This window comes from Corylus avellana, chromosome ca8 (genome assembly GCF_901000735.1).
Source record: "Corylus avellana chromosome ca8, CavTom2PMs-1.0".
Lineage (NCBI taxonomy): Eukaryota > Viridiplantae > Streptophyta > Magnoliopsida > Fagales > Betulaceae > Corylus > Corylus avellana.
In genome coordinates this window covers 6,618,777-6,625,993 of record NC_081548.1, presented here as the reverse complement: position 1 = coordinate 6,625,993, position 7,217 = coordinate 6,618,777, and the positions used below count along the sequence as shown (strand labels likewise).

General features: G+C 34.8%; 1 protein-coding gene across 1 annotated transcript in view; it reads right to left on the bottom strand.

Annotated features, from left to right (window-relative positions):
• LOC132190774 (disease resistance protein RUN1-like) overlaps nt 1–7,217 on the bottom strand; it is a 15,820-nt gene that overhangs the window by 7,690 nt on the left and 913 nt on the right. The window lies entirely within an intron of this gene.

Sequence of the window (7,217 nt, the reverse complement as noted above, 5' to 3'; positions counted from 1 at the left end):
CAATCTCCCCTTCACTTCTGAGTCTCTTCACATTGACCCAACTCTCCATCACTTGTGAGTCTTTTTATATTTTCAAGAGTGTCTCACGTCAAGAGTTGCGGATGGCCGGAGACACAACTCTAAACCTGACGCATCCAGACACCCGTCTCAGGAAGGTAACCATGGCTCTGATACAAAATTTTTTTTACTGTGCATAATAATTGATGAACTATATAGAATCGAAAAGAGAGAGAGAGAGAGAGAGAGAGAGAGAGAGAGCCTAGTTCCATCTACTTGGCCTTCCACTGGTATTAATATGAGTGTACTGGTGTACGGTGAGAAGTATGTATTAAAGTTAAGTTTCACATAATGCGAACTTAAGCATTTAATCAATAGTTAATGTTGTGCAAATTTATTTAACTCGCAAGTGCACGAATCAATTCTAGTTTAATAGATTGCAAGTGGGAGGTCGAACCCATAGAGAATTGTATTTTTGAAAGAGCAATTTAAATCTAAAAAAATTTTATCCTAACCTAGTTTCAAAAATGGTTTTGAATTGGGTTTTTTAAAATTAAAAGACTAAACATAAACTAAATAAACTAAGAGATGAAAGACTAAGGTTTGAGAATTCATACTCATTGAATCATAACAACATACCTCTATGTTTATCAATATTAATCTGAAGTTCTCACAATTAAAATCTTAGATATGTTTCACTATGCTTCAACAGTTAATCAAAACCATCACATGTATCCATTCATTGCACAAATCACAAAAGGAATCCAATATTAATTAAATCATCAGATGTATCCGTAAATCACAAAAGATATCCAATCTTGATTGAAACACCAAATGTATCCGTTGAACAAATCACAAGGGATATCCAATTATTTAGGCAAATAAAATCAAGCAATCAATTCTGTGAAATTATCTTAAATCATCAAATGTATCCTTGAATCACAAAAGATATCCAAGAATCACTCCACACACTGAAAAGAAGTAAAACAATTGAAATATTAAATCCAATAAAATCAGATAAATAAAGACTTACATGAAAGTATTGATGTTCTTCATCGGTGAGGCTTCATCCTTAACCTTAGTTGGGAATTAGCTCCACATAAAAATAAAACTAAAACTAAAATCTAAACCTAAACTAAACTAAAGAGAAACTAAACAAAAGAATTTTGCTCTCTGGGATTGTGTATATTTTCTTGAATGCAAATAAATCTATTTATAGGCTTAGGGAAGTCCTAGCAACCTTATTAAACCTAGATAATTCGGAGGTCTGTCTCCCAGTCAAAATAGAAGTCTGAAATCGGAATAGGATTCGCCCAGATTTGTGACCTTTTATTGCGGGACGATCTTGGCATAGTAACCGTCTGAATTAGGAAAATCCTATTTCACAATGAATGGTACTATTTTGAGTTAGCTTTCCAATGCCGTTGAATCACTTCAATTCGATATTTAAGCAGAAAGTTATGGTTAAAATACTGAGACGTGTAGAAAATCTGAATTTGAATCCGATCCGAAATCTTATCCAATCTGATCTTTTATCCAATTTAATCTGATTTCACCTTTTTCTTGGATTTGGTTAGACTTAACCACCTCATCTAGTTCTTCTCAAAGTACGCTTTCTTCCAAACTTTGCATTTTTCCCTTTAAAGCTGTAGTTTTTCTTTAATGACCTACAAAATACTAAAAACACAAAACTAACACAAAATATTAAATAACGACACAGTTAAATGATTAACTAATGTAAATAAAGGGGTCCAAGTATACAATATATGGCATTTATCAATTAATAATAATATAAAATAACGTCAATACCTTTTTTAGTACCTAAGTTTTCACTTTTTTATTTTTTTCCACTTAGGTTTTAATTTGTATCACAGATGGCACCTAACTTATGGGTAAATACCGGTTTAGTACTTCTGTCACCATTCTGTCAATCAAACTAACGAACTGACATATGTTATAACAAAAGCATGCCATGTGTCCTAACAAAAAAAAAATTATAAAACTAATTAAAATAATTAAAAAAAATCAAAACTTAAAAAAAAAAAAAAGGAGGAAATAAAATATAGGTGGCTTTCGGCCTGCATTTTACAACCAATAAGAATTACGACCACCCCCCATTTTGGCCATTAAGGGTGGCTGAGCCACCCTAGGGCCGGAATGAGGTGGGCGAAATTAGTTCGGTTGATGGAATCTGTCAAAAGTATTAAATTGGTCTTTACCCATAAGTTAGGTACCATTTGTGATGCAATTTAAAACCTAGGTATGAAAAAATAAAAAAGTGAAAACTTAAGTACTAAAAAGTTATTAACCTTATAAAATATCATAATCATCACATAATGCAAACTTAATCATTTAATCAATAGTTTAATAATAATATAAAATATCCTAATTATCACATAATGCAAACTTATGTACAAACTATAAAGCAAATTAGGCTCTGTTTATTTCATCGTAAAATGGTTTCCGTAGGAAAATATTTTCAGGGAAGCTATTTTTCCTGAAAATCTTATGTCGAAAACATTTTATGGCGTTTACCGCGCGCACAGAAAATGAATATATATATATATTATCCAACTCCCCGCCGCGAGGACCCACCTCGCCTAGGACCTGCCCAGGACTTTATTGGAAAATATAGATATAAAAAAAATATTAAAAAATTAAAAAATTTTTTTTTAAAAAAAATTTCGTGCGCGCGGTAAACAGCGTAAAATGTTTTCTGTAGAAAACATTTTCAGGGAAAATGACTTTCCTTAAAATATTTTCCACAGGGACTTGCTCGGATCTCGGTCAAGTCCTGTAGGTCCTAGTCAAGTTCCCGCGGGGTCCCAATCAAGTCCTGGATAGGTACCTAGTATGTTCCGGCGGGGTCTCGGGTGGGTCCTAGTCAAGTCCTGGGCGGGTCCCAGTCAAGTTCTGGGTGGGTCCCGATAAGGTCCCGGCCGGGTCCCGGTTAAGTCCTGAGCAAGTCCCAGCGGGGTCCCGGGTGGGTCCGGGTCAAGTCCCATGCAGGTCCCTGCGGGGTCCAAGGCTGGTCCTGGTCAGGTCCCTATCAAGTCCCGAGCGGGTCTCGGTCAAGTCCTGGACGGGTTCCTAGGGGGGTCCCGGTCAAGTCCCGAGCGTTTCCCGGCCAAGTTCCAGCGGGTCCCAACGGGGTCTCTGGCAAGTCCCGAGTAGATCCCGGTCCGGCCTTATGCAAGTCCCGAGTGGGTCCTAGTCAAGTCTTGGACTGGTCCCAGTCAGGCCCAGAGCAGGTCCGGTCCGGTCCGGTCCCGGTCAGGTCACCGACGGGTCACAATCAAGTCCCGAGCGGGACCTAGGCAAGTCTCGGTTGGGTCTCGAGCGGGTCTGGGCAAATCTCAAGCAGGTCCTGGGTAGTTCTGGATGGGTCCTGTTCAAGTCCAGTTGGGTCCCGGCCAAGTCCTGGTGGGATCCCGAGCGGGTCCTGGACGAGTTCCAAGCGGGTCCCGGGAAAGTCCCGGCAAGGTTCTAGGTGGGTCTTTGTAAGATCCGTCGATTTGAGAATGAGATGCTAAAAGTCGGAAAATGGTTTACGATTTTCAAAACCGTAAACATTTTCCAAAAATTAAAGAAGAATTTTCGGTCAAAAGGAAAATATTTTCCCTTGACCACTATTTTACGTCGAAGTAAACATCGTAAATGTGAAAATCATTTTCTAGTAACAATTTTACGTCGAAGTAAACAGAGCCTAAAGAAACTGAGAAACAGACTCCCATCCATGCAGTAATCTTAGCAACATCGATTCGTCTAGCTGTAAAAGAAAAGACAATATAAAGAAATTTAAATGAAAAAAAGAAAATAAAAATACATAAAGATTATACGGACCATTAAAGCCCTAAGGAATTTCGCTCTTATTGATCACTTGAAACTTTTACATTACAAAATACTCATATTTATAGGAAAAATGAGATAGATATGTATGATAATTAAATATGATTACAATCATATCAATAAAATCAAATCATTACAATCAATTACAATTAAATATCTTAAATCAAATCCCATAATATCCTCTAACATGGTTGTGTTAAATATCAATTATTTCTAAAGCTTAAATAGATAAGAAGTGGTAAATTCAATTATATAATTAATAACTTTTCAATCCATTCACATGTGAGTTCAAACTCTCACAACACATAAAATATATAAGAAAAATATAAGAAAACACACCAAGTTAAAATTCGAACTCATGATCAATCTTTGTTTTATTCTAATATCACATTAAATGATCACCACTTGTCTAAAAAAATTAAAATTTTAGGTTTAACTAATATTTAACACAAAACGGCGGCAATAATCTCAAAGTTAAAAGCCGGTGAGCAGTCCAAAATGTAAAAGAAAAGGCCTATCTCTTGAACAACTCCAACAAATTAAATTAATTGTGCCATTTGGCATTGCCGTCCATAGATGATCAAAATGTGAGATCTTTGACTTATAAATACCCACCATTTCTAGGTCTTGAGACCAACAACACATTAAAGAGAATCAATGGCATCTTCCCAATATTTCTTCAACCTTGCAATCGTAGCAATTCTTGTCCCTTCAATTTTGGCCACAGAATTTGTGGTTGGTGATGATAAGGGTTGGACCATTAACTTTGACTACCAAGCTTGGGCTCAAGGAAAGGAGTTTCATGTCGGTGACACTCTTGGTAAATTAACTCTATAAACGTTTTGTACTTACCATATTTTTTTATATATTTTTTTAGTTTTATTTGCCCATGTTTGTTTTCAAATCAATACTTTGTTAAAGTATTGATTAAATTTACATGTTCCTATCAGCTTAAACTTTTAAAATAAGTGGTGATTTAACATGATAACAGAGCCATAGGTTATGAGTTCGAACTTTGATTCCGTCAATTCACTCCAATTTAATTAAATATTTTAGGTATTGGGTCTCATCTATTTAAATGGAGTTTGAGACTCCACGTAAGGATGAACGTTAAAGTATTGATTATATCTCATCCGAATAGAAAGTTTTTTCCTTTACAAAAAGTGGATAGGGAACCACTCCCATAGCATTACTCCAATTTTTGTAAAGGAAAATCATTTTCATTCGGATTTTGATACATAGCATTACTTGACTTTGAGGCTATCTTGTTTTTAAGGGGTTGCTAGTGGATCATTTTTGTTTCTTATTGAGTTTTCAAAAAAAAAAAAAAAAAAATTGTACATGTATTTATTTTAAGTTTGACTGATGGAAGAATTAATTTTTTGGTGCAGTTTTCAAGTATAAAGAGGGAGTTCATAATGCTCTTAAAGTCAATGGAACTGGCTTCCAACAATGTGTTGCACTATTGGGAATTGAGGCCTTGATTAGTGGAAATGATGTGATTACTCTAGCAACCTCGGGAAGAAAATGGCATATTTGTGGTGTTGCCAAACATTGTGAGAATGGAAACCAAAAACTTAACATAACAGTGCTGCCTCAGACAGTGTCTCTAGCACCTTCTCCTATTTCAGCAGCCAAGGAATGCGTTAAACCTATATATTATGGGTGGATGATGGTTGTTTTTGGCATCATTGCCATGGTCATGGTTTAAAGTTAGATCAATAGTACTATAGTTAAAATTCTCCTTTCATGTTTGTGGAGTGTATTGAATTCATTAATTGTTTGCATTGTATTGGATCTAAATTTATTGATTTATAGTAGTATGTGTGTTCTGAAATATAAACCATTTGTGCTCTATATTTGTACCAAATGCTATGTTTGAGCATATTTGTTAAATTATCTTTCAAACAGCAGGTGGGGTTTAGGCAATTTAACATTATAAAGAGGGGGTGGAAATGGCTTTTAATAGAAGTTTTGGCATTTTATCAACTCAAACATAATTTGATTGTTTATAGGACAATAATGCTAATACTTACAAGTATGTGCTTTTAGGCTTTATTTAAAAGATGAGGATCCACTATAATTTTGCTTTCCAAATTTTAGAGGAGGCTATAGAGCTCACCTGCTTTGAGCAATCTCGGGGAGTAATGCTAGAAGTTACTCTTGTGCTCTTCTTGTTTAGTCACTCTGAAATTGATATGGCTTCCAAAATCACTGTTGGACTTGTGATTGATCATTATTGAATTTAATCAAATGGTGATTTTAAAGCCACCTCATTCATAAAGTGACACAAGAGGGATACAAGAGTGACTTCTAAAATTATTCTAACCTCGGGTGTCAACTAGGATTCACGACTCGAGACAAGTAGACCTCACAACCTTCCTCTCTTGTACTATATAAATTTCAATAAAATTTGAATAACCTAATCGTTCATCAGCATGAAGATAAACTTTGGCCATCTACATGAAGATTCTAATCACATGCTAGCAAATTGGGAAGAGATAAATTATCAGTTATCCTAAAAACTTAAACTGGTAAGTAGATATAAATTTAATCACTTAATCATTGTGAAATATTTAATTAAAATAGAGGGTGATTTGACAGAGTCAAGATTTGATCATAAGACCTTTGTTCTGATACCATGTTAAATTATCAGTTATTCCAAAAGCTTAAACTGATAGGAAGAGGTTTTTCAATTATTAAATATTCAGTATTCATGACACATCCATCATGCGTTTAAAAGATAGTTCTTCTAATTTTCTACCACAAGCAACAAACAATGATCAAAACGACAATCCTATGGCCATAATGATCTCTGCTGTTTCATATGGGAATACAAATTGTACTATCTCCAGAATATAATTAAAACTGCAAACTTTTAAGTTGTATGGAATTTCTTATGCACTCGTTTGCTAAAACCAAATGGAACTGTTAGAAAATAAATGGGATAGGCGTCCATTTTTTATTTACTTTTTTAAATGTCCAAACAAGTAAGGGGAAAGGAGAAGGTGATTCAATCTAGTAACTTTCGCTTCATGAGACGCGATATCCAGCAAATTAAGCTACCCCTTGGAGACAAGATAGGCGTCATTAAGTTGTAGTGTGACCAAAGTTTATATATATAGCTTATTATTTCCTGATATGCTTCTCAGTAGTGTTTTTTTGTGTTTTCTTTGGGAATGTCTTTCATCTATAGTTTCAGGAATTGTGTGAGGAGTTTAGATAGAGTAAGAAATGATGAACAAGAAAGATTTGGTTGAATAATGTTATACATCATCTTTTTTTCTCGTTTTTATCATTTCAAAGTTGATGTAGTGTGGTCCTCCATAGCATGTGATGCATAGAAATTAGTTTTTTTTTTTTTTTTTTTT